We start from the raw sequence: 16,144 nt of genomic DNA on the forward strand, positions 1-16,144 counted from the left end.
ATTAAAAATAAGCTTTGGTAAACAAATCCTTTTCTCCCAAATGTCCATTTCAAATAACCTACATCAACTAACTCAATCATCTAATCCTATCAAACTGTTGTAAAACCCATTACACCCCAGCCCAAAACCCAAGCTTAATTAACTTAAACTCTTTTTTTTTTTTTTTTTGAGAAACAATTGACTCAAACTCTAGAAGATCCTAATCCTCCTAACCACAAATCAGTTTAGAGCTAGAAATCCTCCTAACTGCAAATCAGTTTGGGCTTCTAGCTCCAGAAGAGAATGATTTAAAATATAAGAAAAACTTATCACTTTTAGTATGATCATCTTGTTACTACAGCTCCAGGAGAGAGAGAGAGAGAGAGAGAGAGAGAGAGAACCTGCAGCAACTGCTTCAACAACACCGCTGGTGGAGTCCCTAGTTTGAAGGACCAGCCTAGTCTTGAAGTAATCTTTATAGGCATAGAAGTCTGAGAGGGCCATGTTCATGCAACTCAACCCCATTTTCCCAACCCATGTATCATTATCAAGAAGGACACCCACATTTATTGGGATTACTACGTTTCATGCCATGGCGACGAAAACGAGAGATAATGAAGAAGGATAGAGAAAAAGAAACTCTGCTGGGGATCATGATCTTGGGTATGTTTGAATCTCTTGGAAGATTTGAGGTTCTTGGCCTTAACGTTAAAGGACCTACATACTGTTTATAATATATTGTAGGAATTGAAAGTATGAAGAAGAGCAACTATATACATGTACAAGACATACACACCAACAAATCAATTAATATTAAAAGCAACCAATTTTTAAATTATAATTAATAGAAATGCTTCCGCCACAATGGGGATCAAGAATTTTCATGCCCTCCACAGGAGGAAGAATACAAGTAAAACACAAAAAGGAAAATAAATAAATAAATAATGTGAGAGAGAGAGAGAGAGAGAGAGAGAGAGAGAGAGAAAGTTGATACCAATAACAAAACTGGTTGACAATTTGTACTCACGAAATGGTAGGTGTTTAGCAAAACAGCTTCAATTTTGATGTAAAAAAATTAAAACTAGTTTAAAATTGCAATGGTTGTATTTTATCTAATTTGTCCAGAATCATATCAAAAATAATTTTAATTAGCTTGCAATTCATTAAAAAAAATTGAAACTAATCTTTGGTGGGAATATGCATGTGAAAAAAGATTAAAATTTAAAGTTTTGGTTTTCAACTTTCAAGGGAATATAATTAAAAGAGTTAGGTTTTTATGTGGAAATGTTTCTAATTAATCTCATTTTAGCTAAGTGTTTTTAACGAAAAAATTTAAAAACTTAAAACAATTAGTTGGTTAAAAAAAAAATACACACACAACTATTTAGTTATGAGAATTTGTAAGGATATAAAAGAATTCTCACAACACAATACCTTTGTTCTAAGTTGTGATAGGACTCAATATAATTTATTTTACTTTATTTTAACCTAGAATAGATGGACATTTAGGTAGGTTGTTGTGAAAATATTATGAAATTTTATTATATACATAAAAGAATAATTTAGTTATATGTTATCATTGATTGATCTGGTTTTGTGATTTTCCATGCACCCCAAACTCTTGATGTGGCAAAGGCAAATTGAAGCTCTACAATAAAAAATTTGGTGGTCAAAGGCAAATAGGAACTAGAACAAAACTTTCCTATTTGGAGAGGAGACTAGGCAAACTTTTAAGAAATTTCTATCTGGAAATTGGGTAAACTTTTAGAAATTGTTTTTTTTTTTCTTTTAATATTTTGTTAATTTCTTGAGTATTGTTTGCAAGTATTGGAGATTGCAAGCAAAACTAATAGACCAAAAACGAATTGACCACTTGTAATGAATTAATTGATTAATTAGCCAAGTTTATTAATTAATCAAATTAACATGCAAATGTGTGGTAGCACAAACAAATCACCAATTAAATTAAGTGCAATAAAAAATAAATTGACACGGTGATTTGTTTACAAATGGGGAAAACCTACACGGCAAAAACTCCACTAGGTGATTTTAAGGTCATCACTCCCGAGAATCTACTATTATCACAACAAGCGGTTACAAGTGATTACAAGTAAAGGAATCCCAATACCTTATACCAACCTATAGTTGAACCCTTACCCCAATACCCAATTAGACTTATTTTGTAGTGACAATCTCTCCTTATAATGCACGGCTCCCAGTACGTGACTAACCAATTGCGCGGATCTCAGTATTTGACTTCAATCACCAACTAGAGAAGGTTGTTAATTGCAAAAATTTTCAGTTCATCATACGATGAAAATCGAGAAGATGCTTGGTCACAAAATCCTATGGTGCACAAACACAACAACTTCTACACAAGAAAGATGAACTATGGTAAATTCTGTCTCTAGTTACAATTTTCTTGAACAAACTTTGCTCAACACTTGTGCAACTTGTGTCCACTTTTTACGGCTCTTAAAATAATTATTTTATATGTCTAGGGTTGTGAGAAAAGAAAGCACAAACACATAATCACGAATTGGAGTCAAAACAGAACTAAAATTTTGTTTTTCATAAACCTCGACAGATGGCTATCTGTCGAGCCACGGGCCTGGAATAGCTCTTCAAGCTCGATAGATGCTAGCTGTCGAGCTTTAATGACAAGTACTTTCTCAGCTTGAATCTTGGATAGACTTACATGTCTTTAATACTTGATCTTGAAACAAGGTTTCTTGAAGTATTAAATACATCCTAGACTACCCAAATACAAGTAGAGTGCATTTTGTCAGAGGATTAGCCAATTACATAAAATAGTGACATATGTTCCTAACAAGTGAATCACATATGTCCAAACAAAAACAAAAATTGATTATAGCTAGTCTTGGTGCAGATGACTTCACAAGAACACATGATCTCCAATATGCTTCGGAGATGCACCTTAATATAGAATCCCAGCCTCACAGATGTCCTAGTAACTTCCCCAATGAGCATTGTGTTCTCCTACAGTCTCTGTGTCACTACATTTTCAATGACAGCTCTAGAATATGTTTAGATATCACTCTGAAACCCTAGTTTACAAATTCCAAAACTTACAACTCATTATGGAAGACTGTTTTATATTTTTAAAGGAAAAAAAAATTGTGACAAAAAGTAGGTGGTAGATACATATAAAAAGTTTTTTTAAAAAAAAAAAAAAAAAAAAAGACACAAATGATACACCACACACTCCACACCAATTTATGCTCTCTCTTCGTGATAATAGTATATGCAAATCTCTAAGATTTATTGTTTTTAATTTATTTACAATAATATTATTAAAAAAAATTAATCTTAAAAACACCCCTTAGCTATTTTCAACAATGAAATTCAAAAAACAGATTTCTGAAATTTGTATTTAGAAAACATCAACCACATAATATATATAAACCCACTATTTTTGGTTTTGAAAAAAAAAAAAAAATTATAACTACCAAACAAGACCTTAGAGCATCTACATTAATGTTGCTAAAAAGTTAAATTAGTTATTTTTAACGACACTGTATACAAAAAGAGTGATATAGGTAAATTTTTTACCTATATTGCTACAGTGCACAGTTATATTTAGCTGTGCACTGCAGTGGAAAGCTAAAAAGAAAATTATGTTTTTATTCTCCCTCTGTTTAAAATATTATTTGTTTGTTCCTTTTTTGTCTATTTCTTTTATCCAAGCCGGTCTGTCTCAACTCTCTCAAACACTCCCCTCTCAAACTCGGAGAAAATAGGTAACTAGCACTAAAAAACTAACTATTTAGTTAGTAGTTAAGGTTTTAAAACTAATTTGTTTTCTAGCATCTCGAGTCTTTTAAACTCGATTTTGGCCAATAAATCGACCATCAAACGCTCGATTTCTATGCTCTTATTACTGTCGACGTGGCAAACTTTGCCACGTGGGAACACAGAAATCGAGTCTCTAAGACTCGATTTCTAAGCAATTCACTGAAGAACCACAACGTCAGGGAAGAAAGCAGAGGAAGAAAAAAAAAAAAAAAAACCAGAAATAGAGAGAGAGATCGGCGAGACCCAGGCGCCGCGCGCCGGCCTGGGTCTCGCCGATCTCTCTCTCTATTTCTGGTTTTTTTTTTTTTTTTCTTCCTCTGCTTTCTTCCCTGACGTTGTGGTTCCTCAGTGAGTTGCTTAGAAATCGAGTCTTAGAGACTCGATTTCTGTGTTCCCACGTGGCAAAGTTTGCCACGTCGACAGTAATAAGAGCATAGAAATCGAGCGTTTGATGGTCGATTTATTGGCCAAAATCGAGTTTAAAAGACTCGAGATGCTAGAAAACAAATTAGTTTTGAAACCTTAACTACTAACTAAATAGTTAGTTTTTTAGTGCTAGTTACCTATTTTCTCCCTCAAACTCTCATTGGCTGGCCCGTTTTGTAATTTTATACTGTCATTGACCTTTTTAGGCATCCTCAAATAGCTACTGCCCAGTTGGGGTTTAATCCATAACCATAAGCGTGGTCTGATCTGAGAGTGCTGGGTTTTTTTTTTTTTTATTGGATTTGAGGGAGACTTCCTGTCAGGTAAGTCTTTTCTTTTTTGAGGGAGCCTTTATCTTTTCATTTTAGGTCTAAACTTTTTGTGCTGTGAATTTGAGATTGATGTTTGGCAAAGTTTTTTTTTTTGGTGGTTTAGAGAAAGTCAAATATTTTAGTCATATCTAAAAAAAACAAGCTTTCTTAAAATAGCATATGCTAGATATCTACCTAGGAAGATTTTTAATTTGTTGGATTGATGAACTTATAATAATTCAAAGTTCATTTTTTATTTTTTATTTAAATAGGGGAATATAAACTGGATCTTTGCCTGAAATCTTGAGTTGATAAGGTCACTAATTATTTGTATCTGTCACTGAGTCATTGTGGGCTAACATATATAAATCTGCTTTAGTAGCATGGTTATTTGCATCATCAAAAGTTGGGAAGTTGTCACATATGTTAAATCTATGTTTCTGGAGAATAACCCATGTTGTGTTTTGATCCGAGTCCATGTTTAGTATCTGGATTCTATCAATTTGTTTCCTGAACAATTTGGCATCTTCACTTATTTAGGGTCTCAATTTGCAAAAATCCTTATAGCTCAAATCCCCCAATCATCGAACTATCAAAACTTATTTAGCTTCTCAATTTAATGACTTGTCGTTGAATCAAATGAAATGGCTGCAACATGGGTCAGATTTTTATTGTACTACCACATATAGAAGGATCTGAGGGTTTTGGCTTTACAAGTTGCAGCGTATGGAATCTTATTGAGTTGTAGAAACTGCTGGTTATGTACATTCACAGAGCTACACTTGTACAACATCACTTGGTTTGACTGGTAACTTTCACAAATTAGTGCTGAATGAACATGGTAGTTTTTACTTTTTAGAAAGTTTCGGGTTAGGTAGACGCAAAATAGAGTAGAAAGTTCCACATAATTATAATCCTTTTAAAACCCTCTATAATCAACAAATACCAAGCTATAAATGTCTTCTGATTTCATATGTAGACAATTAAACCAATGCAAAATTATATTTTATATTAATACCAGTTAAGATGTACAGGATGATCTTATGTAATACGCCTATAAATTTGCTCCCCATGTAATCAATATAATACTGCAGCTATTATAATTTGCTTGAGAACACCAATAGTGACATCTTAAAAACGTAAATAAAATTTTGGGATTGCAGTCATTTTACCAAAAAGTGAACTTTCTCAAGCCATGAGAATGTAGTGGTTTTGTGGGAATTTAGACACTCATAAGCATTTGCCCAATGGAATGCTTATGAATCCTCATGTTGAAGGGTATCGTGAAGTAAATGTCACATTGGAAATGTATTTGACAACTGAAATGCACCATTTGGCTCCCTTAAGATCTATAAAGCCCTTGAAGTTTGAAATCCATCTTTGAAATGTTGGCTGTTATACAAAAGGGAAATAATTTAGAATTGGAAAAACTTTACTTTCAGTCAAAGGAAATCCAAATTGCTGCATACCATCAATCAAAATGATGCTTAATTTTTATTGATGCCCGCATTTTTTTATTATGGACTTCTAGCTTCCATGTTAGCTAACATTGAAGCAAACACAATGTAGCAATTATTCATAGGACAATGCTATGCCCTTTTAATTAAGTTTCTATTATTAATGATATCAGCATCTGAAATATTATGAAATACTTAGTGTCATATATGTTCTACTCTCCTTTTTTCCTTTTTCTCTAATTTTCTTCTTTTCTGCTTTCTCAAAATTTTCAGCCTAGGCAATTATAACTCTTCCAAATCTGCTTATTGAACCATTACAGACTGTATCAATCCATGTAATGAATATTAAGAAGCTATGCTTACTATTCTATTTCTAATGTTAAAAGAAAAATAGTCAATAAGACATCAAAACCAATCCTATCAGAAATTCTGCACCATGGAATATTTCTGAACATAAACTGATTCCATTTTCAAGAAATCTGTAATTAAATTGTGTTCCGTATTGACAGGTACTAAACAGTCAACTTTCTGTAACACCTCTGAAACACTAGAATCATTGGGAATGGATTCTGAGACAGTAGTGCATAATGGCGGGTGCCACTGCAGGAAAGTCAGATGGCGTGTCCAAGCTCCCACTAGCATTGTAGCTTGGGATTGCAACTGTTCTGACTGTTTCATGAGGGCTAACACCCACTTCATTGTCCCTGCTGAAAGGTTTGAGCTTCTGGGAGATTCCGAACAGTTCCTTACGACCTACACCTTTGGCACTCATACAGCAAAACACACATTTTGTAAAGTTTGTGGCATAACCTCATTTTATTTTCCACGTTCAAACCCAGATGGAGTTGCAATTACATTCAGGTGTGTTGATCCTGGAACACTAACCCATGTTGAGATTAAGAATATTGATGGGAGAAATTGGGAAAGCTCAGTTGCTAAGGCTGACATAGCTTCACTATCAAAGGGGCAAAATTCTGCCAACTGAAGGGCCAAAATGTATTTAAAGTCAGGTAAATTACAAACACAAGCTACCAATATCAACAATGAGAATAAATGGGAAGTTGATGACATTTGTTAGTTTCAGAACGCTTATGGAGATAATAATTGGGGATTTATGTTTTTGGACTCTTCATGGATTATACTGCACCTCTTATGCTAGGGGTGGTAGGGGTGCTATTTTGCAAATTTGTTTTATTTATGGTGTTGATAGCAGGTTTTCAATATTTCGGGTGCGAAGTACAAAATACAAATACCGCCATAGTTAAGGGTGGTTATCTACAATTAACTTGTAATAAGTTAGATATTGAGACTTTAAAAACCCTTTTGATGGTAACTCCTTGAATCTTTACAGGGAGCTATATATCACATACAATTCCTGCATTGTGGCTTAATTGGACCAACAAAATTCACCACATCAAACAAAAATCCAACTCGACTCCAAGTCAGCCGATTCATTGACAGAGCTTCTCACACCTCTTTCCATTGGTAACCTTCTCACTCTGATGACATCAACCACCGCATTTCCTCTGCCACCACCACCACCACTGTTGTTAACTATTTCTCGCGCCAATGACCCCATGATGAAGCTCACACCCACAATGTTGCCATCGCAGTTGCCACAGCCCCACACTACTCGGCCAAGACTAAACCCACAAAATTGCCACCCTGGATAGCAGATTGTTTAATTATGAATTTTTAACGTGATTTAATTGTTACTAATTTGTAATTCGAATTTGGTCTTGTGTCGATTTAAAGCTTCCCATGTAAGCTTTCATATGACGCTTCCACAGGACTTTGACTACCTTGTGAGTTGTGACACTGTTTTATTTTTAGTTAGTTAGGACTTAAGACTGCTCAAAGGGGATTTGATATGTAGCTTAGTTTGATTGGATTTTTTCTACATCTTCTTTCTTTGACATTTTCGTTTTGCATTGTCGATGTATGTTTGGATTCACTTATGTTGGTCTCAAATGCCTTCATAATTTTTAAGATTCCCTTCTGTTTTAGTCTAGTCCTCTTAAATCAATATAAATTGAAAATAACTTTATTCAATGAGGTGAACCCATTTAATTGTGATGAAAGGCCAGAGGGTTTATTTTTAATAAGTTGTTACTATGTATTTATCATACAAATTAGGAAACGTATAGGGTTGGAGAAAACAAATGGCTAACAAACATATGAGATATCTTATGATGGTGACGATGGAATTCATCATGTTTGAAGTGTGCGCTAATGACCTTATGCCCCATTATCTCCATCCTTCTGCACTTCCCGTCGACTTTCGTTATCCCTCTCACTTTTATAATCTTCATGGCCCGTTATACAATTGAGTTAGAAGTGACTTAAAGGTTGTAAAGTGGAAAATGAGCTTGAAAGCACTGATTATAGGGAGTGTACTACTACGAATTTTGTCAAGAGCGTCTCTACAAACCGTGCTGAAAGTTAAATTTATCACATTTCTATAGGTTGCCTAAAATCTTGCTTCAAAGAAGCGAGAGGTGCCATAACCACCATATGACAGCCTGCTTACTTGAATGTCATGTAGAAAGAATCAAGAACCTTTGAGATGTCATCTATACGTGGATTTGATGAACTGTCAGGTTTGGTAAGAGGTTCCTAACTGCTTATCTTTGTTTTCATGGACACGATTGCACACACATATGAGGAAAATATTGTTACGTGACTCATGCTTATATATTCTTTAATATATATATATATATATATATAGTTTTAAAAACCAGACCAGACCAGCCAGTTCAGTCAGGAACCAGGCACCAATTCGGTCAAGTAAAAAACTCCAAAATCAGAAACCAAGATCAAAATCGATTATTTGACCGTGCCTGTTTTTAAAACCATTATATATATATATACATACACACACCAATCAATAACTGGAATGAAGAAGGATCTTTTGAATATTTGCAGTCCATCTTTACCACATTGTGGACCATTTGGCTCCGTAGGAACACGGTGGTACATGAAGGTAAACAGCCCAACCCCATGGAAGTAATCCTAACAGCCCAAACTTTGTCTTGCAGGTACAAGGAGGTCTTCTCCAGCCAACCTAGTCCCCTTATTAGAAGAAGCAGGCCAAGCAATGAACCCAATAATGTCATTGGACAGTGGCAACTCCTAATTAAAATTGCAGGGACTAGAAACCCGAGGGTCAATAGGAGTGCTTGGGCTTTTGAAGCTAAAGATCAACAAAGAGTTAACAAATTCTATGGTGTTCATAGCAGCAACACTAGTACAATTAAAAGAGCTATGCAGGAGGCTCTGATGGAAGCTGTCTTCACAGTCAGGAATCATGGTTTTCAACGGATCCTTATTTTGGCCAACAGTAAGGACCTAATTCAACTTGTTAGTAAGTCCAAGAAACCAGCTTGGTATGAGGGGTCTCTCATTACTGACCTGGATGTTTTGTACCTGGATGGACTGGTTTGTAAGCTGTTAAAGGTTCCTAGGATTGTACTTGATTTTGTTTATAATGCTGCAGCTATGGCAGTTAGAATGCCAATACATAACAGTTGGGTTGATCCAACTTCCTTTGTAAACTGATAACGTTGTATATTCCTGTGGGGGCCGATCGGTCACTAAAGTTATTAAAGTCAAGTTAATTAGGCCTGTGACCTATCCAAGGATGCAAACTTCCCCGAGGAGGCCCACATCAGATTGAAGGGGTAACCAAACGAAGGGAAGAGTGAATATCATGAAAGGTAAGTTCAGTATTCGTCCGAGGATAAAACCTTTCTCGGCAATATAAGTCCGAGGACGATCAGGACGCCATCTTGTTACAAACACACCTCGGAGCTACGTCACCACTAAAGGTGGGATAAGGGGCCAAAGGAGAGTGAGAGAGAGAAGGCAAACAAATATCTATGGTAACAGCTGCCTCCGCATTAATTTCCTTTCAACCAACTCTCTGGCCGCATTAATGTGGAAGTGATGTCTGAACAGTGATGAAGTAACCTTACAGCTGCTAGAAGGAGGTTCCAGAAGGTGTTAGATGAGACAGAAAGAGATCCCCTGAACCCAACCTACACGTGTGTGGTGAAGATGGAATAAAGAGGGCGGTATATAACATGAAAGAAAGGCATGCAGAAAAGGGGATTGGAACAAAGAGAGAAACAAAGAGAAGACTCAGGAAGAAAACTTGGAAAGAAAAGAACTGTATTTGTTTCAAAGAAAAACCACTTGTTGTATCGGCTCTGATCCATCTATAAACGTGAGGTTGAATCTTTTTACTTTTACAGAAGTTAATCTAGTTCTTGAACACCCACGCTCTACAAATTATATTGTTTGGGCCTTTTAACGTACGAACCCAAGACTGGTTTTGGGATCGTTACAAATTGACTCCTTACAATTGGCGCCGTCTGTGAGGAGAGCTTGTATTAACTTAAAAGACTTCCGGTGCAACGTTTATAATGGAGGAAGCAGGTCCACATCATTACACGGCGGGACCACATCAAGAAGATGCCAACCCGCACCAGGCAGAGTCAAGGGGCTCCTAGCATGGTGATCCCCATAGGAGTCCCGAACGGAGAGAAGGCCGTGAGGGGAGTGTACGCACAACTCATACCACTAAAAGTCACTCTCGTGGGAAGAGTCACGTCTCCCATGCAAAGCATGACGGGAATCTGCAACGTGAGATTGCCGATTTGAAGAGGGAGTTGCGTCATGCCCGGCGGGAACGCTCCCCACCTTGCTCCGAACCATCATCCGAGGAGTCAGATGGAGCTAGTTATAGGCGGAGATCAAGAACTCCGCCAAGCGAGACTTTCTCCTATGAGGAAGAGCACAGCCATCGACGTAGGCACAGAAGTCTACCTAGCAAGGGCTTGGGTAACGATGCCATGAACAAAGCCCTGAGCCAAATTTCCAAATCACCCTTTACGAGGAATATAGACGATGCAGTTCTTCCTCAGCGATTCCATCAGCCTACGTTCTCCCTATATGATGGCCGGTCGGACCCGGTAGAGCATGTGAGCTATTATAGTCAGAAAATGGCTATCTACTCTAGGGACGAGGCGTTGATGTGCAAGGTTTTTCCATCAAGTTTGGGTCCGGTGGCGATGAGATGGTTCAACGGCTTAAGGGACAATTCTATTGAATCTTTCAAAAAACTGACCCGGGCTTTTGGTGCTCGCTTTATTACATGCAGCAGAGTTCCTCGGCCTTTGGGATCTTTGCTGACTATATCTATGCGAGAGGGCAAAACTCTCAAGACCTATTTGGATAGGTACTGGGAAGTGATTAATGAAATAGAAGGAAAGAACGATGATGTGGCCATAACCATTTTCAAAGTTGGCCTCCCAACAGATCACGATTTAAGGAAATCCTTGACGAGTAAACCTGTTACCAGTGTACACCAGTTGATGGACAGGATAGATAAGTACAGAAGGGTAGAAGAGGATCAACTTCAGGGAAAAGGGAAGGCCAAGGTAATCCCTCAAGAGAGGAGGGATTTCAGGTCGGACCGTTACAACAGTAACCGACCCCGAAAGGACTTTGTCGGGCAGTCAGGTTTTGTGGACACCCAGGTGGTTAACGCGATATTTCGAGAGCCAGTGCAGCAGGTTTTGGAGAAGATAAAGAATGAACCCTTTTTCAAATGACCGAACAAGATGGTGGGAGAGCCCAGGAAACGCAACCCAAACTTATATTGCCACTATCATCAGGATCACGGGCACACGACGGAAAATTGCAGGAATTTATGGGACCACTTGGAACAGTTGGTCCGAGAAGGGAAATTAAAGCAACTCCTGCATCACTCCAGTGGTAGGGCAAGTCAGGCAGGTTCAGAGATGCGTGGGGACGCTTCTTCAAGACTTCCCCTGGGTACAATTAACGTTATTTTTGCAGCCCCAGGAAGGACTGGATCTTGCCCCTCCAAGGTACTGTCGGTGTTCCGACCTCCAGCCGAGGAGCATTCCCAAGCATCGAAGAGAGCCAGGGTGGATGTCCCCCTGATTCTGGGCTTTTCGGATGAGGACATGGTTGGAACCATACAGCCCCATAATGATGCTTTGGTGGTCACGCTGAGAATTGGTGGGTACGATGTCAGAAGGGTGATGGTAGATCAAGGTAGCGCTGTGGATATAATGTATCCAGACTTGTATAAGGGGTTAGGTCTGAAGTCAGAGGATTTAACAACCTACAACTCCCCTCTAGTGAGTTTTAAGGGAAGAATGGCCGCTCCCAAAGGATTGATTAAACTGCCTGTGCAAGTAGGTACGGATGTGATGGAGGTAGACTTTATTGTCGTAGACGTTTTCTCTCCATACACGGCTATTATGGGTAGACCTTGGCTTCATACCCTTAAAGCGGTCTCGTCTACTTTGCATCAGAAAGTGAAGTATCCATCCGGAAGCCAAGTGTTGGAAATAGTAGGGAGCCAGGCGACTGCTCGGCAATGCCTAGTAGCGGCTATACAACATCGGCTAGAGGCAGAAACCTCAGCTACAACCGGTAATGAATTATAGCAATTAAAGCCCCCAGCATTACGCTTGGATGTACCAGCCGACGACGTAGAGTGTGAAGATTTGGAGAGGGTAACTGTTACTAGTGATCCGGAAAAATTCTTCCAGGTGGGGGCTAAGTTGCCTTTGCAAGAGAAGGAGAGGTTGCTGGAATTCCTCCGAGTAAATGTAGACGTGTTTGCATGGAACCCATATGAAGCCCCAAGTGTGGACCTGAATTTCATTTGTCATCGACTCAACGTGAATCCCGCTTTTATTCCCAGGAGACATCCTCCTCGGCGACCATCGAAGGAGCACGCCGAGGCTGTTAGGAGTGAAGTGGCCAAGCTCAAACAGGTTGGGGCTATCAAGGAAGTTTTTTATCCTCAATGGTTGGCCAATACGGTGGTGGTAAAAAAGAAGACTGGAAAGTGGCGAGTGTGCGTGGACTTCACGGACCTCAATAAGGCTTGCCCCAAAGATCCATTTCCCATGCCGAAGATAGACCAATTGGTGGATGCAACCGTGAGTCATCCTAGGATGAGTTTCTTGGATGCCTTCCAAGGATATCATCAAATACCGCTGGCCGCGGACGATCAAGAAAAGACTGCTTTTGTCACCCCAGTTGGGAACTACCATTACAAGGTGATGCCCTTCAGTTTGAAAAACGCCGGATCTACCTACCAACGCATGATGACGAAAATGTTTGAACCACAACTTGGTAGAAGTATTGAAGTTTATATCGATGACATGGTTGTGAAGAGTAAAGTGGTGTCCGAGCATGTGGAAGATCTCACGAGTATCTTTAGGATACTGAGAAAACACAAGTTACGCTTGAATGCTTCAAAGTGCTCTTTTGGTGAGGGTTTTGGGAAGTTCTTGGGGTATATGGTGACCCATAGAGGAATTGAAGTGAACCCAGATCAGATCAAGGCCATTAACGATTTACAAGCACCTCGGAATCCAAAAGAAGTGCAGAAACTGACTGGAATGACTGCCGCTTTGAACCGGTTCATTTCCAAGTCAGCTGAGAGGTGTCGTCCTTTCTTCCGTCTATTGCATAAGTGGCGAGGATTTTAATGGATCGAGGAGTGTGCTATGGCATTCCAACAGTTGAAAGAATACCTGTCCAGGCCGCCTATCATGTCTAGTCCTGAGGTGGATGAGATATTGTTTGCTTATCTGGCGGTTGCCCCTTATGCAGTTAGTTTCGTCTTGATACGAGAGGACAGTGGCGTTCAGAGGCCAATTTACTATGTAAGCAAATCCCTCCATGAGGCTGAGGTGAGATACTTGTCATTAGAAAAGGCCATCTTGGCGGTGGTCCATGCAACACGCAAACTTCCGCATTACTTTCAGGCCCATACTGTAGTTATCTTGACCCAGCTACCTCTCAAGTCCATACTAAGAAGTGCAGATTATACGGGAAGAATTGCTAAGTGGGGCACGATTCTAGGTGCCTTCAATATCAAGTACATGCCCCGCACCTTTGTGAAAGGCCAAGTCCTCGCCGATCTGGTGGCCGAGTTCGCCGAATGTCCAGAAGAAGTTAATGTGAAGCAAGATAACATGGATGAAAAATCGGTTGGCCTAATATCCACCCAAGGCGGGTCCGCTTGGAGGGTGTACGTGGATGTGGCAGCAAACCAATGGGGAGCAGGATTGGGATTAGTATTGATATCCCCCGAAGAGGTCATCATCGAGAAGTCATTGAGGTTAGGGTTCTCGGCTACTAACAACGAAGCGGAGTACAAAGCTTTGTTGATGGGAATGAGTATGGTCCAAAAAATGGGCGGAAAGGTAGTGGAATTATTCTCGGACTCGAGATTGGTAGTCGGCCAGGTGAGAGGAAAACTGGAGGCCCGGGATCCAAGGATGCAGGGGTATCTGAGCCAGGTCATGCGTATGCAAACGAAGTTTGAGTCTTTCGACTTATCGCATATTCCCCAAGGTGAAAATACTCACGCCGACTCCTTAGCAACCCTTGCCACCTCCTCGGTACGGAATTTCCCTTGGTTGATCATCGTTGAAGACTTGCGTACCCCCACCTCACCAGAAAAGGACGTTTGCCAAGTCTATCAAACCAGTCTAGCGCCGAGCTGGATGGATCCTGTAAGGACGCGATTCGTGGCAGACCGTAACAGTGTCGGGTTCGCACGTGAAAAGGCCCAAACAATATCATTTGTAGAGCGTGGGTTTGGAAGGCTAGGCCTTGATCGACAGGCGGTGGGTTTTTCGTGGTGTTCGTACGAGTTTAAGTTTTCTTTCACCCCCGGAGTCTTTCTCCTGGAGGTGGGCTAGGAGGCTCTGGTTTTTGGCCATTTTTCCCAACCTCCTCTATTGGTGCACCTTCCTCTTTATTATATAGTCCGTCTTGGTTGATCATGACCCTCCACTTGTAGGTCAGGCAGGAGCTTATTTCTGTATCCATCCCATCAACCGTCCCGTCTAACTTTCTATTAGTTGCATGGATCGAAGTTTACACCGTCTAAACGTCTTTTCTCATTAACCAGCTCTAGGTATTGGCAGGTGCATTTACTGAAGGGGGGACGCATTTTCCTTGGTCCGATTTCACACCCTGCTTCCCTATGGGCCCCATTCCGTTCACATCCCCTTGAGGGGGCTGTTTGGGGATTGCCTATACCAGGGTGTTGGTCTTCCCGTTGAAGCTCTGGAATGCCGAGGACAGGGTAAGTTCTCAGCCGTTCCCCTTGCTACCTCGGCCACTGATCATTCGTCTTCGGCAAGATACCTCCTCGGCACGGGCCCTAGGCCCAGATAGAGTTTGGGCCGGACTGCAGAACTCTCGGACCCATAGATCCCATATTGAAATTCCTAGAAAGTGACATATTGCCCGAAGAGAAAGTAGAAGCTGAGAAAATACGTAGGAAAGCTCCTCGGTACTGGTTATCTGAGGATAAAAAGTTATACAAACGGTCCTTCTCTGGACCGTACCTGCTCTGTGTGCCTCTTGAGACGTCAGAATCAATCCTAGAAGAATTGCATGAAGGCATTTGTGGAAGTCATACAGGGGGAAGGTCTCTATCACTCCGTGCCATCACACAAGGATATTGGTGGCCAAACATGCAGAAGGAAGCGTAGGAGTATGTTAGGAAATGTGATCAGTGCCAAAAGTTCGCTCCAAATATCCACCAACCAAGAGAAATTCTTAACCCTCTCTCCAGCCCTTGGCCTTTTGCTCAATGGGGGCTGAACATTGTCGGCCCTTTTCCTAAAGCCCTAGGAAACAAAAAGTATCTGCTAGTCGGCACAGATTACTTCACTAAATGGGTCGAAGCTGAGCCCCTGGCGAACATTAGAGACGTAGATGTTAAGAAGTTTATTTGGAGGAATATTGTCACGCGATTTAGAACTCCATGCACTCTTGTCTCGGATAATGGACTTCAATTTGATAGCAATGCCTTTAGGCAATACTGTTCGGACTTGGGTATAAGAAACAGATATTCTACTCCGGCTTATCCTCAAGGGAATGGGCAGGCTGAAGTTGTTAACAAAATAATAGTCAATGGACTTAAGAAGAGGCTGGATGACGCAAAAGGAAAATGGGTGGAAGAATTGCCACATGTTCTCTAGACACATCGAACAACACCCCGGCGTTCAACGGGGGAAACTCCCTTTATGACCTATGGGGCCGAGGCCGTCATCCCCCAGGAAACTGGATTCCCAACGTTAAGGA

At 40.1% G+C, this 16,144-nt stretch overlaps 1 pseudogene; it reads left to right on the forward strand.

The window, feature by feature from the left end:
- Positions 1 to 6,551: 6,551 nt before the first annotated feature.
- On the forward strand, positions 6,552 to 6,974 carry LOC115967460 (annotated as a pseudogene).
- The last annotated feature ends 9,170 nt before the right edge of the window (positions 6,975 to 16,144 follow it).

The sequence above is a fragment of the Quercus lobata genome, chromosome 2 (genome assembly GCF_001633185.2).
Source record: "Quercus lobata isolate SW786 chromosome 2, ValleyOak3.0 Primary Assembly, whole genome shotgun sequence".
In the NCBI taxonomy this organism is placed as follows: Eukaryota; Viridiplantae; Streptophyta; class Magnoliopsida; order Fagales; family Fagaceae; genus Quercus; species Quercus lobata.